Here is a 16,586-nt window from a genome sequence, read left to right on the forward strand (position 1 = left end):
CGATCACCGCCGTGCGGCGGCGGTGGTAGGCGGTGCCATCGGGTCCCCATGGGGCTGTGGGGGGGGGGACCCGATGGCATGGAAGGCAGCGCGATGCCTGAGGAAAGCATCGCGCTGCCTTTCCGGTGAAGTGCCTGTGAGATCCAGCCCCCTGGATCTCACAGGCCGGAAGCTGTATGAGTAATACACACAGTATTACTCATACAGCCAATGCATTCCAATACAGAAGTATTGGAATGCATTGTAAATGCATTGTAAATGTAAAGGATTAGACCCCCAAAAGTTCAAGTCCCAAAGTGGGACAAAAAGAAAAAGTGAAAAAAATAAGTTGAAAAAATTAAGTTTTCCCCCCCAAAAATTAAAAGTTTCAAGTAAAAATAAACAAAAACGTCATTTTCCCAAAATAAAGTAAAAAAAAAATTGGTAAAAAATAGGGGAAAAAAAAGTATACATATTAGGTATCGCAGCGTTCGTATCGACCGGCTCTATAAAAATATCACATGACCTAACCCCTCAGATGAACACCGTAAAAAATAAAAAATAAAAACTGTGCTAAATAAACCATTTTTTGTCACCTTACATCACAAAAAGTGTAATAGCAAGCGATCAAAAAGTCATATGCACCCCAAAATAGTGCCAATCAAACCTTCGTCTCATCCCGCAAAAAATGAGACCCTAACTAAGACAATCGCCCAGAAACTGAAAAAACTATGGCTCTCAGAATATGAAGACACTAAAACATGATTATTTTTTTGTTTAAAAAATGATATTATAGTGTAAAATTTACATAAACAAAAAAAAAGTATACATATTAGGTATCGCCACGTCCGTATCGACCGGCTCTATAAAAATATCACATGAACTAACCCCTCAGATGAACACCGTAAAAAATAAAAAATAAAAACGGTGCTAAATAAACAATTTTTTGTCACCTTACATCACAAAAAGTGTAATAGCAAGCGATCAAAAAGTCACACACCCCAAAATAGTGCCAATAAAACCGTCATCTCATCCCGCAAAAATAATACCCCAGCCAAGGTAATCGCCCAAAAACTGAAAAAATTATGGCTCTCAGACTATGGAAACACTAAAACATGATTTTTCTTGCTTAAAAAAAAAATCATTGTGTATAACTTACATAAACAAAAAAAGTATACATATTAGGTATTGGCGCATCCGTGACAACCTAGTCTATAAAAATATCACATGATCTAACCTGTCAGATGAATGTTGTAAATAACAAAAAATAAAAACTGTGCCAAAACAGCTATTTCTTGTTATCTTGCCTCACAAAAAGTGTAATATAGAGCAACCAAAAATCATATGTACCCTAAACTAGTACCAACAATACTTCCACCCTATCCCGTAGTTTCTAAAATGAAAAAAAAAAACAGTCCAGCAAAATTTGCCTTCCAAAAACCGTATGGCATTCCTTTCCTTCTGCGCCCTGCCGTGTGCCTGTACATTAGTTTACGACCACATATGGGGTGTTTCTGTAAACTACAGAATCATGCTATAAATATTGAGTTTGGTTTGGCTGTTAACCGTTGCTTTGTAACTGGAAAAAAATAATTAAAATGGAAAATCTGCCCAAAAAGTTAAATTTTGAAATTGTATCTCTATTTTCCATTAATTATTGTGGAACACCTAAAGGGTTAACGACGTTTGTAAAATCAGTTTTGAATACCTTGAGAGGTTTAGTTTCCTAGATGGGGTCACTTTTATGGAGTTTCTACTCTAGGGGTGCATCAGGGGGGCTTCAAATGGGACATGGTGTCAAAAAACCAGTCCAGCAAAACAGGCCCAATAACCACTGTATAATGAATCCTCTGGTGACCCTGACTGACCATGTCTCTAACCTGACGCAGATGGTGCAAGAGCTAGGGGAGAAACTCCGTTCTTTTGAGCTAGGACAAGGTTCTTCCACTCCTCAGGCCTCCAGTCCGCATTTTGAGCCCCAGATTAAGCTCCCAGAACCCTTTTCTGGAGACCGGAAGAAGTTTCTCTCCATTAAGGAGAATTTCAAACTTTACTTCCGTTTGCACCCTGTGTCCTCTGGCACAGAGAGTCAACGCATGGGCATTATCATTTCCCGACTACAGGGTGATCCCCAGAACTGGGCATTCTCTTTACCTGCTGGTGCCAGTTGTTTAACTTCTGTGGAGGTTTTTTTCAGGCCCTGGGTACCCTCTATGATGAACCAGACAGGGCTCTGGTAGCCGAGACGGCTCTAAAGGCACTGGTTCAGGGCAATCTACCTGAGGAGGAGTATTGCACCCAATTCATAAGGTGGTGTGTCCCCTCAGGATGGAACGAACCAGCCATTAAGAGTCAGTTTAGGTCTGGTCTCTTTGATAACTTAAAGGATCTTCTGGTCAGTTTTCAACTTCCAGAGACTTTAGAGGAGATGATGACCCTTGTAGTCCGACTTGACCGACGGGTTAGAGAGAGACGACAGGAACGACAGTTCTCTTCCCAGATGGTGGTCCAGCCAGAGGCCTATCCCAGAGACAACGCTGAGGTCTCCACCGAGGAACCCATGCAGGTTGGCATGACCCGAGGGAATCTTCGCCGCAGACGTGGAGAGTGCTTTTACTGCGGAGATTCTGACCATTGGATCAACCAGTGTCCTAAGAAGGTCCTCTCTGTCAAGTCTCCTAAGGCAAGGCAATCTAAAGACCAGGTACACCCTGATTTTTCTAAATGTAAGCTTTTGGTACCCATAACGATTTCTCTGGGGGTAAATAAATGGCCAGGTAAGGCCTTTATTGATTCTGGCTCAGCAGCCAGCTGTATTGACTCTGCGTACGCTGTTAAATTGGGTATTCCAATGTTTGCTTTACAAACTCCTATCCATGTCATGGCTATTGATGCTACTCCTCTGATTGGTGGTACGGTGAGGTCATGTACCTCAGAGATTTCTCTAACCGTGGCTGTGTGCCACTCTGAGAGATGTTCCCTTTTAGTCCTGGAGAACTTACCGGTTGAGGTGGTACTAGGGTTGCCTTGGCTCCGATTACATAATCCCACTATAGATTGGTCCAAGGGGGAGTTGGTGAGATAGGGGCCTAAGTGTATCTCCTGCTTGTCCGTGATACAGGCTGGGGTCTCAGTAAAGTCTGATACATTACCCACAGTTGTTAGGGAATATTCTGATGTATTCTCATCACCAACTCCGGAGGTTCTGCCCCCCATAGACCTTATGATTGCACCATAGAGCTAGTAGAGGGGGCCAATTTTCTAAGCCCGAACGCAAGGCCATGGAAGATTATATTAAGGAGAGCCTTGGTAAAGGGCATATTAGACCTTCTGTCTCTCCTATGGGAGCAGGGTTTTTCTTTGTTAAGAAAAAGGATGGTGGTCTTAGGCCATGTATCGAGTCCTTAAGGACCCATGACGTACCGGTACGTCATCTATAGTTCCGATCACCGCCGTGCGGCGGCGGTGGTAGGCGGTGCCATCGGGTCCCCATGGGGCTGTGGGGGGGGGACCCGATGGCATGGAAGGCAGCGCGATGCCTGAGGAAAGCATCGCGCTGCCTTTCCGGTGAAGTGCCTGTGAGATCCAGCCCCCTGGATCTCACAGGCCGGAAGCTGTATGAGTAATACACACAGTATTACTCATACAGCCAATGCATTCCAATACAGAAGTATTGGAATGCATTGTAAATGCATTGTAAATGTAAAGGATTAGACCCCCAAAAGTTCAAGTCCCAAAGTGGGACAAAAAGAAAAAGTGAAAAAAATAAGTTGAAAAAATTAAGTTTTCCCCCCCAAAAATTAAAAGTTTCAAGTAAAAATAAACAAAAACGTCATTTTCCCAAAATAAAGTAAAAAAAAAATTGGTAAAAAATAGGGGAAAAAAAAGTATACATATTAGGTATCGCAGCGTTCGTATCGACCGGCTCTATAAAAATATCACATGACCTAACCCCTCAGATGAACACCGTAAAAAATAAAAAATAAAAACTGTGCTAAATAAACCATTTTTTGTCACCTTACATCACAAAAAGTGTAATAGCAAGCGATCAAAAAGTCATATGCACCCCAAAATAGTGCCAATCAAACCTTCGTCTCATCCCGCAAAAAAATGAGACCCTAACTAAGACAATCGCCCAGAAACTGAAAAAACTATGGCTCTCAGAATATGAAGACACTAAAACATGATTATTTTTTTGTTTAAAAAATGATATTATAGTGTGAAATTTACATAAACAAAAAAAAAGTATACATATTAGGTATCGCCACGTCCGTATCGACCGGCTCTATAAAAATATCACATGAACTAACCCCTCAGATGAACACCGAAAAAAAAAAAAAAAAAAAAACGGTGCTAAATAAACAATTTTTTGTCACCTTACATCACAAAAAGTGTACTAGCAAGCGATCAAAAAGTCACACACCCCAAAATAGTGCCAATAAAACCGTCATCTCATCCCGCAAAAATAATACCCCAGCCAAGGTAATCGCCCAAAAACTAAAAAAAATTATGGCTCTCAGACTATGGAAACACTAAAACATGATTTTTTTTGCTTAAAAAAAGAAATCATTGTGTATAACTTGCATAAACAAAAAAAGTATACATATTAGGTATTGGCGCATCCGTGACAACCTGGTCTATAAAAATATCACATGATCTAACCTGTCAGATGAATATTGTAAATAACAAAAAATAAAAACTGTGCCAAAACAGCTATTTCTTGTTATCTTGCCTCACAAAAAGTGTAATATAGAGCAACCAAAAATCATATGTACCCTAAACTAGTACCAACAATACTTCCACCCTATCCCGTAGTTTCTAAAATGAAAAAAAAACAGTCCAGCAAAATTTGCCTTCCAAAAACCGTACGGCATTCCTTTCCTTCTGCGCCCTGCCGTGTGCCTGTACAGTAGTTTACGACCACATATGGGGTGTTTCTGTAAACTACAGAATCATGCTATAAATATTGAGTTTGGTTTGGCTGTTAACCGTTGCTTTGTAACTGGAAAAAAATAATTAAAATGGAAAATCTGCCAAAAAAGTTAAATTTTGAAATTGTATCTCTATTTTCCATTAATTATTGTGGAACACCTAAAGGGTTAACGACGTTTGTAAAATCAGTTTTGAATACCTTGAGAGGTTTAGTTTCTTAGATGGGGTCACTTTTATGGAGTTTCTACTCTAGGGGTGCATCAGGGGGGCTTCAAATGGGACATGGTGTCAAAAAACCAGTCCAGCAAAACAGGCCCAATAACCACTGTATAATGAATCCTCTGGTGACCCTGACTGACCATGTCTCTAACCTGACGCAGATGGTGCAAGAGCTAGGGGAGAAACTCCGTTCTTTTGAGCTAGGACAAGGTTCTTCCACTCCTCAGGCCTCCAGTCCACATTTTGAGCCCCAGATTAAGCTCCCAGAACCCTTTTCTGGAGACCGGAAGAAGTTTCTCTCCATTAACCACTTACCGTCACGCTAACGCCGAAAGGCGTCATTTCTGCGGCGCTCCCAGGGCACACTAACGCCGATTGGCGTCATCTCGCGTGAGCCGAGATTTCCTGTGAACGCGCGCACACAGGCGCGCGCGCTCACAGGAACTGAAGGTAAGAGAGTTGATCTCCAGCCTGCCAGCGGCGATCGTTCGCTGGCAGGCTGGAGATGTGATTTTTTTTAACCCCTAACAGGTATATTAGACGCTGTTTTGATAACAGCGTCTAATATACCTGCTACCTGGTCCTCTGGTGGTCTCCTTTGTTTGGATCGACCACCAGAGGACACAGGTAGCTCAGTAAAGTAGCACCAAGCACCACTACACTACACTACACCCCCCCGTCACTTATTAACCCCTTATTAGCCCCTGATCACCCCTGATCACCCCATATAGACTCCCTGATCACTCCCCTGTCATTGATTACCCCCCTGTCATTGATCACACCCCTGTAAAGCTCCATTCAGATGTCCGCATGATTTTTACGGATCCACTGATAGATGGATCGGATCCGCAAAACGCACACGGACGTCTGAATGGAGCCTTACAGGGGCATGATCAATGACTGTGGTGATCACCCCATATAGACTCCCTGATCACCCCCTGTCATTGATTACACCCCTGTCATTGATCACACCCCTGTAAAGCTCCATTCAGACGTCCGCATGATTTTTACGGATCCACTGATAGATGGATCGGATCCGCAAAACACATACAGGCGTCTCCCTGGAGCCTTCCAGGGGGGGTGATCACCCCATATAGACTCCCTGATCACCCCCCTGTCATTGATCACCCCCCCTGTCAGGCTGCATTCAGATGTCCGTATGATTTTTACGGATCCACGGATACATGGATCAGATCCGCAAAACACATACGGACATCTGAATGGAGCCTTACAGGGGCATGATCAATGACTGTGGTGATCACCCCATATAGACTCCCTGATCACCCCCCTGTCATTGATCACCCCCCCCTGTCATTGATCACCCCCCTGTCATTGATCACACCCCTGTAAAGCTCCATTCAGACGTCCGCATGATTTTTACGGATCCACTGATAGATGGATCGGATCCGCAAAATGCATACGGACGTCTGAATGGAGCCTTACAGGGGCGTGATCAATGACTGTGGTGATCACCCCATATAGACTCCCTGATCACCCCCCTATCATTGATTACCCCCTTGTCATTGATAACCCCCTGTAAAGCTCCATTCAGACATCCACATGATTTTTACGGATCCACTGATAGATGGATCGGATCCGCAAAACGCATACGGACGTCTGAATGGAGCCTTACAGGGGCATGATCAATGACTGTGGTGATCACCCCATATAGACTCCCTGATCACCCCCCTGTCATTGATTACCCCCCTGTCATTGATAACCCCCTGTAAAGCTCCATTCAGACGTCCACATGATTTTTACGGATCCACTGATAGATGGATCGGATCCGCAAAATGCATACGGACGTCTGAATGGAGCCTTACAAGGGCGTGATCAATGACTGTGGTGATCACCCCATATAGACTCCCTGATCACCCCCCTATCATTGATTACCCCCCTGTCATTGATAACCCCCTGTAAAGCTCCATTCAGACGTCCGCATGATTTTTACGGATCCACTGATAGATGGATCGGATCCGCAAAACGCATACGGACGTCTGAATGGAGCCTTACAGGGGCATGATCAATGACTGTGGTGATCACCCCATATAGACTCCCTGATCACCCCCCTGTCATTGATTACCCCCCTGTCATTGATCACCCCCCTGTAAAGCTCCATTCAGACGTCCGCATGATTTTTACGGATCCACTGATAGATGGATCGGATCCGCAAAACACATACAGGCGTCTCCCTGGAGCCTTCCAGGGGGGGTAATCACCCCATATAGACTCCCTGATCACCCCCCTGTCATTGATCACCCCCCCTGTCAGGCTGCATTCAGATGTCTGTATGATTTTTACGGATCCACGGATACATGGATCGGATCCGCAAAACACATACGGACATCTGAATGGAGCCTTATAGGGGGGTGATCAATGACAGGGGGGTGATCACCCCATATAGACTCCCTGATCACCCCCCTGTCATTGATCACCCCCCTGTCATTGATCACCCCCCTGTAAGGCTCCATTCAGACATTTTTTTGGCCCAAGTTAGCGGAATTATTATTTTTTTTTCTTACAAAGTCTCATATTCCACTAACTTGTGTCAAAAAATAAAATCTCACATGAACTCACCATACCCCTCACGGAATCCAAATGCGTAAAATTTTTTAGACATTTATATTCCAGACTTCTTCTCACGCTTTAGGGCCCCTAGAATGCCAGGGCAGTATAAATACCCCACATGTGACCCCATTTCGGAAAGAAGACACCCCCAGGTATTCCGTGAGGGGCATATTGAGTCCATGAAAGATTGAAATTTTTGTCCCAAGTTAGCGGAACGGGAGACTTTGTGAGAAAAAAATAAAAAATATAAATTTCCGCTAACTTGTGCCAAAAAACAAAATTTCTATGAACTCGCCATGCCCCTCATTGAATACCTTGGGGTGTCTTCTTTCCAAAATGGGGTCACATGTGGGGTATTTATACTGCCCTGGCATTCTAGGGGCCCCAAAGCATGAGAAGAAGTCTGGTATCCAAATGTCTAAAAATGCCCTCCTAAAAGGAATTTGGGCACCTTTGCGCATCTAGGCTGCAAAAAAGTGTCACACATCTGGTATCGCCGTACTCAGGAGAAGTTGGGGAATGTGTTTTGGGGTGTCATTTTACATATACCCATGCTGGGTGAGAGAAATATCTTGGTCAAATGCCAACTTTGTATAAAAAAATGGGAAAAGTTGTCTTTTGCCAAGATATTTCTCTCACCCAGCATGGGTATATGTAAAATGACACCGCAAAACACATTCCCTAACTTCTCCTGAGTACGGAGATACCAGATGTGTGACACTTTTTTGCAGCCTAGGTGGGCAAAGGGGCCCATATTCCAAAGAGCACCTTTCGGATTTCACAGGTCATTTACCTACTTACCACACATTAGGGCCCCTGGAAAATGCCAGGGCAGTATAACTACCCCACAAGTGACCCCATTTTGGAAAGAAGACACGCCAAGGTATTCCGTGAGGGGCATGGCGAGTTCCTAGAATTTTTTATTTTTTGTCACAAGTTAGTGGAAAATGATGATTTTTTTTTTTTTTTTTTCATACAAAGTCTCATATTCCACTAACTTGTGACAAAAAATAAAAACTTCCATGAACTCACTATGCCCATCAGCGAATACCTTGGGGTCTCTTCTTTCCAAAATGGGGTCACTTGTGGGGTAGTTCTACTGCCCTGGCATTCTAGGGGCCCAAATGTGTGGTAAGGAGTTTGAAATCAAATTCTGTAAAAAATGACCAGTGAAATCCGAAAGGTGCTCTTTGGAATATGGGCCCCTTTGCCCACCTAGGCTGCAAAAAAGTGTCACACATCTGGTATCTCTGTATTCAGGAGAAGTTGAGGAATGTGTTTTGGGGTGTCTTTTTACATATACCCATGCTGGGTGAGATAAATATCTTGGTCAAATGCCAACTTTGTATAAAAAAATGGGAAAAGTTGTCTTTTGCCAAGATATTTCTCTCACCCAGCATGGGTATATGTAAAATGACACCCCAAAACACATTCCCCAACTTCTCCTGAGTACGGAGATACCAGATGTGTGACACTTTTTTGCAGCCTAGGTGGGCAAAGGGGCCCATATTCCAAAGAGCACCTTTCGGATTTCACAGGTCATTTACCTACTTACCACACATTAGGGCCCCTGGAAAATGCCAGGGCAGTATAACTACCCCACAAGTGACCCCATTTTGGAAAGAAGACACCCCAAGGTATTCCGTGAGGGGCATGGCGAGTTCCTAGAATTTTTTATTTTTTGTCACAAGTTAGTGGAAAATGATGATTTTTAATTTTTTTTTTTTCATACAAAGTCTCATATTACACTAACTTGTGACAAAAAATAAAAACTTCCATGAACTCACTATGCCCATCAGCGAATACCTTGGGGTCTCTTCTTTCCAAAATGGGGTCACTTGTGGGGTAGTTATACTGCCCTGGCATTCTAGGGGCCCAAATGTGTGGTAAGGAGTTTGAAATCAAATTCTGTAAAAAATGACCAGTGAAATCCGAAAGGTGCTCTTTGGAATATGGGCCCCTTTGCCCACCTAGGCTGCAAAAAAGTGTCACACATCTGGTATCTTCGTACTCAGGAGAAGTTGGGGAATGTGTTTTGGGGTGTCATTTTACATATACCCATGCTGGGTGAGAGAAATATCTTGGCAAATGACAACTTTTCCCATTTTTTTATCCAAAGTTGGCATTTGACCAAGATATTTATCTCACCCAGCATGGGTATATGTAAAAAGACACCCCAAAACACATTCCTCAACTTCTCCTGAATACAGAGATACCAGATGTGTGACACTTTTTTGCAGCCTAGGTGGGCAAAGGGGCCCATATTCCAAAGAGCACCTTTCGGATTTCACTGGTCATTTTTTACAGAATTTGATTTCAAACTCCTTACCACACATTTGGGCCCCTAGAATGCCAGGGCAGTAGAACTACCCCACAAGTGACCCCATTTTGGAAAGAAGAGACCCCAAGGTATTTCGTGATGGGCATAGTGAGTTCATAGAACTTTTTATTTTTTGTCACAAGTTAGTGGAATATGAGACTTTGTAAGAAAAAAAAAAAAGAAAAAAATCATCATTTTCCGCTAACTTGTGACAAAAAATAAAAAGTTCTATGAACTCACTATGCCCATCAGCGAATACCTTAGGGTGTCTACTTTCCGAAATGGGGTCATTTGTGGGGTGTTTGTACTGTCTGGCCATTGTAGAACCTCAGGAAACATGACAGGTGCATACAAAGTCAGAGCTGCTTCAAAAAGCGGAAATTCACATTTTTGTACCATAGTTTGTAAACGCTATAACTTTTACCCAAACCATTTTTTTTTTTACCCAAACATTTTTTTTTTTATCAAAGACATGTAGAACAATAAATTTAGAGCAAAATTTATATATGGATCTCGTTTTTTTTGCAAAATTTTACAACTGAAAGTGAAAAATGTCATTTTTTTGCAAAAAAATCGTTAAATTTCGATTAATAACAAAAAAAGTAAAAATGTCAGCAGCAATGAAATACCACCAAATGAAAGCTCTATTAGTGAGAAGAAAAGGAGGTAAAATTCATTTGGGTGGTAAGTTGCATGACCGAGCAATAAATCGCTAAAGTTGTGGAGTGCCGATTTGTAAAAAAGGGCCTGGTCTTTAGGGGGGTATAAACCTGTGGTCCTTAACCTCCTCAGGACCGCCGTACGCAGGATTGCGTCTTTGCGGCGGTCCTGTTGTTCTGGGTGGACGCGCCGGTGCGTCCTCTCGCGAGACGCGAGATTTCCTGTGAACGCGCGCACACAGGCGCGCGCGTTCACAGGATCGGAAGGTAAGCGAGTGGATCTCCAGCCTGCCAGCGGCGATCGTTCGCTGGCAGGCTGGAGATGTGATTTTTTTAACCCCTAACAGGTATATTAGACGCTGTTTTGATAACAGCGTCTAATATACCTGCTACCTGGTCCTCTGGTGGTCCCCTTTGTTTGGATCGACCACCAGAGGACACAGGCAGCTCAGTAATATGTTGCACCAAGCACCACTACACTACACCCCCCCCCCCGTCACTTATTAACCCCTTATTAGCCCTTGATCACCCCTGATCACCCCATATAGACTCCCTAATCACCCCCCTGTCATTGATTACCCCCCTGTCATTGATCACCCCCCTGTAAAGCTCCATTCAGATGTCCGCATGATTTTTACGGATCCACTGATAGACTGATCGGATCCGTAAAAATCATACGGACGTCTGAATGCAGCCTTACAGGGGAGTGATAAATGACGGAGGTGATCACCCCATATAGACTCCCTGATCACCCCCCTGTCATTGATCACCCCCCTGTAAAGCTCCATTCAGATGTCCGCATGATTTTTACGGATCCACTGATAGACTGATCGGATCCGTAAAAATCATACGGACGTCTGAATGCAGCCTTACAGGGGAGTGATCAATGACTGTGGTGATCACCCCATATAGACTCCTTGATCACCCCCCTGTCATTGATTACCCCTCTGTCATTGATCACCCCCCTGTAAAGCTCCATTCAGATGTCCGCATGATTTTTACGGATCCACTGATAGACTGATCGGATCCGTAAAAATCATACGGACGTCTGAATGGAGCCTTACAGGGGAGTGATCAATGACTGTGGTGATCACCCCATATAGACTCCCTGATCACCCCCCTGTCATTGATTACCCCCCTGTCATTGATCACCCCCCTGTAAAGCTCCATTCAGATGTCCGCATGATTTTTACGGATCCACTGATAGACTGATCGGATCCGTAAAAATCATACGGACGTCTGAATGCAGCCTTACAGGGGAGTGATCAATGACTGTGGTGATCACCCCATATAGACTCCCTGATCACCCCCCTGTCATTGATTACCCCTCTGTCATTGATCACCCCCCTGTAAAGCTCCATTCAGATGTCCGCATGATTTTTACGGATCCACTGATAGACTGATCGGATCCGTAAAAATCATACGGACGTCTGAATGCAGCCTTACAGGGGAGTGATCAATGACTGTGGTGATCACCCCATATAGACTCCCTGATCACCCCCCTGTCATTGATTACCCCTCTGTCATTGATCACCCCCCTGTAAAGCTCCATTCAGATGTCCGCATGATTTTTACGGATCCACTGATAGAGTGATCGGATCCGTAAAAATCATACGGACGTCTGAATGCAGCCTTACAGGGGGGTGATCAATGACAGTTGGGTGATCACCCCATATAGACTCCCTGATCACCCCCCTGTCATTGATCACCCCCCCTGTCATTGATCACCCCCCTGTCATTGATCCCCCCCCCCCCTCTGTAAGGCTGCATTCAGTCTTTTTTTTGGCCCAAGTTAGCGGGATTTTTTTTTTTTTCTTACAAAGTCACATATTCCACTAACTTGTGACAAAAAATAAAATCTCACATGAACTCACCATACCCCTCACGGAATCCAAATGCGTAAAATTTTTTAGACATTTATATTCCAGACTTCTTCTCACGCTTTAGGGCCCCTAGAATGCCAGGGCAGTATAAATACCCCACATGTGACCCCATTTCGGAAAGAAGACACCCCCAGGTATTCCGTGAGGGGCATATTGAGTCCATGAAAGATTGAAATTTTTGTCCCAAGTTAGCGGAACGGGAGACTTTGTGAGAAAAAAATAAAAAATATCAATTTCCGCTAACTTGTGCCAAAAAAAAAAAATTTCTATGAACTCGCCATGCCCCTCATTGAATACCTTGGGGTGTCTTCTTTCCAAAATGGGGTCACATGTGGGGTATTTATACTGCCCTGGCATTCTAGGGGCCCCAAAGCGTGAGAAGAAGTCTGGTATCCAAATGTCTAAAAATGCCCTCCTAAAAGGAATTTGGGCCCCTTTGCGCATCTAGGCTGCAAAAAAGTGTCACACATCTGGTATCGCCGTACTCAGGAGAAGTTGGGGAATGTGTTTTGGGGTGTCATTTTACATATACCCATGCTGGGTGAGATAAATATCTTGGTCAAATGCCAACTTTGTATAAAAAAATGGAAAAAGTTGTCTTTTGCCAAGATATTTCTCTCACCCAGCATGGGTATATGTAAAAAGACACCCCAAAACACATTCCCCAACGTCTCCTGAATACGGCGATACCAGATGTGTGACACTTTTTTGCAGCCTAGGTGGGCAAAGGGGCCCACATTCCAAAGAGCACCTTTCGGATTTCACTGGTCATTTACCTACTTACCACACATTAGGGCCCCTGGAAAATGCCAGGGCAGTATAACTACCCCACAAGTGACCCCATTTTGGAAAGAAGACACCCCAAGGTATTCCGTGAGGGGCATGGCGAGTTCCTAGAATTTTTTATTTTTTGTCACAAGTTAGTGGAAAATGATGATTTTTTTTTTTTTTTTCATACAAAGTCTCATATTCCACTAACTTGTGACAAAAAATAAAAACTTCCATGAACTCACTATGCCCATCAGCGAATACCCTGGGGTCTCTTCTTTCCAAAATGGGGTCACTTGTGGGGTAGTTATACTGCCCTGGCATTCTAGGGGCCCAAATGTGTGGTAAGGAGTTTGAAATCAAATTCTGTAAAAAATGACGAGTGAAATCCGAAAGGTGCTCTTTGGAATATGGGCCCCTTTGCCCACCTAGGCTGCAAAAAAGTGTCACACATCTGGTATCTCCGTACTCAGGAGAAGGTGGGGAATGTGTTTTGGGGTGTCATTTTACATATACCCATGCTGGGTGAGAGAAATATCTTGGCAAAAGACAACTTTTCCCATTTTTTTATACAAAGTTGGCATTTGACCAAGATATTTATCTCACCCAGCATGGGTATATGTAAAAAGACACCCCAAAACACATTCCCCAACGTCTCCTGAATACGGCGATACCAGATGTGTGACACTTTTTTGCAGCCTAGGTGGGCAAAGGGGCCCACATTCCAAAGAGCACCTTTCGGATTTCACTGGTCATTTACCTACTTACCACACATTAGGGCCCCTGGAAAATGCCAGGGCAGTATAACTACCCCACAAGTGACCCCATTTTGGAAAGAAGACACCCCAAGGTATTCCGTGAGGGGCATGGTGAGTTCCTAGAATTTTTTATTTTTTGTCACAAGTTAGTGGAAAATGATGATTTTTTTTTTTTTTTTTTTCATACAAAGTCTCATATTCCACTAACTTGTGACAAAAAATAAAAACTTCCATGAACTCACTATGCCCATCAGCGAATACCCTGGGGTCTCTTCTTTCCAAAATGGGGTCACTTGTGGGGTAGTTATACTGCCCTGGCATTCTAGGGGCCCAAATGTGTGGTAAGGAGTTTGAAATCAAATTCTGTAAAAAATGACGAGTGAAATTCGAAAGGTGCTCTTTGGAATGTGGGCCCCTTTGCCCATCTAGGCTGCAAAAAAGTGTCACACATCTGGTATCTCCGTACTCAGGAGAAGGTGGGGAATGTGTTTTGGGGTGTCTTTTTACATATACCCATGCTGGGTGAGAGAAATATCTTGGCAAAAGACAACTTTTCCCATTTTTTTATACAAAGTTGGCATTTGACCAAGATATTTATCTCACCCAGCATGGGTATATGTAAAAAGACACCCCAAAACACATTCCCCAACTTCTACTGAATACGGAGATACCAGATGTGTGACACTTTTTTGCAGCCTAGGTGGGCAAAGGGGCCCACATTCCAAAGAGCACCTTTCGGATTTCACTCGTCATTTTTTACAGAATTTGATTTCAAACTCCTTACCACACATTTGGGCCCCTAGAATGCCAGGGCAGTATAACTACCCCACAAGTGACCCCATTTTGGAAAGAAGAGACCCCAAGGTATTTCGTGATGGGCATAGTGAGTTCATGGAAGTTTTTATTTTTTGTCACAAGTTAGTGGAATATGAGACTTTGTAAGAAAAAAAAAAAAAAAGAAAAAAATCATCATTTTCCGCTAACTTGTGACAAAAAATAAAAAGTTCTATGAACTCACTATGCCCATCAGCGAATACCTTAGGGTGTGTATTTTCCGAAATGGGGTCATTTGTGGGGTGTTTGTACTGTCTGGCCATTGTAGAACCTCAGGAAACATGACAGGTGCTCAGAAAGTCAGAGCTGCTTCAAAAAGCGGAAATTCACATTTTTGTACCATAGTTTGTAAACGCTATAACTTTTACCCAAACCATTTTTTTTTTACCCAAACATTTTTTTTTAATCAAAGACATGTAGAACAATAAATTTAGAGCAAAATTTCTATATGGATGTCGTTTTTTTTGCAAAATTTTACAACTGAAAGTGAAAAATGTCATTTTTTTGCAAAAAAATCGTTAAATTTCGATTAATAACAAAAAAAGTAAAAATGTCAGCAGCAATGAAATACCACCAAATGAAAGCTCTATTAGTGAGAAGAAAAGGAGGTCAAATTCATTTGGGTGGTAAGTTGCATGACCGAGCAATAAACGGTGAAAGTAGTGTAGGTCAGAAGTGTAAAAAGTGGCCTGGTCTTTCAGGGTGTTTAAGCACTGGGGGCTGAGGTGGTTAAGTGGTTAAGGAGAATTTCAAACTTTACTTCCGTTTGCACCCTGTGTCCTCTGGCACAGAGAGTCAATGCATGGGCATTATCATTTCCCGACTACAGGGTGATCCCCAGAACTGGGCATTCTCTTTACCTGCTGGTGCCAGTTGTTTAACTTCTGTGGAGGTTTTTTTTCAGGCCCTGGGTACCCTCTATGATGAACCAGACAGGGCTCTGGTAGCCGAGACGGCTCTAAAGGCACTGGTTTAGGGCAATCTACCTGAGGAGGAGTATTGCACCCAATTCATAAGGTGGTGTGTCCCCTCAGGATGGAACGAACCAGCCATTAAGAGTCAGTTTAGGTCTGGTCTCTTTGATAACTTAAAGGATCTTCTGGTCAGTTATCAACTTCCAGAGACTTTAGAGGAGATGATGACCCTTGTAGTCCGACTTGACCGACGGGTTAGCGAGAGACGACAGGAACGACAGTTCTCTTCCCAGATGGTGGTCCAGCCAGAGGCCTATCCCAGAGACAACGCTGAGGTCTCCACCGAGGAACCCATGCAGGTTGGCATGACCCGAGGGAATCTTCGCCGCAGACGTGGAGAGTGCTTTTACTGCGGAGATTCTGACCATTGCATCAACCAGTGTCCTAAGAAGGTCCTCTCTGTCAAGTCTCCTAAGGCAAGGCAATCTAAAGACCAGGTACACCCTGATTTTTCTAAATGTAAGCTTTTGGTACCCATAACGATTTCTCTGGGGGTAAATAAGAGGCCAGGTAAGGCCTTTATTGATTCTGGCTCAGCAGCCAGCTTTATTGACTCTGAGTACGCTGTTAAATTGGGTATTCCAATGTTTGCTTTACCAACTCTTATCCATGTCATGGCTATTGATGCTACTCCTCTGATTGGTGGTACGGTGAGGTCATGTACCTCAGAGATTTCTCTAACCGTGGCTGTG

This window comes from Bufo bufo, chromosome 4 (genome assembly GCF_905171765.1).
Source record: "Bufo bufo chromosome 4, aBufBuf1.1, whole genome shotgun sequence".
Taxonomy (NCBI): domain Eukaryota; kingdom Metazoa; phylum Chordata; class Amphibia; order Anura; family Bufonidae; genus Bufo; species Bufo bufo.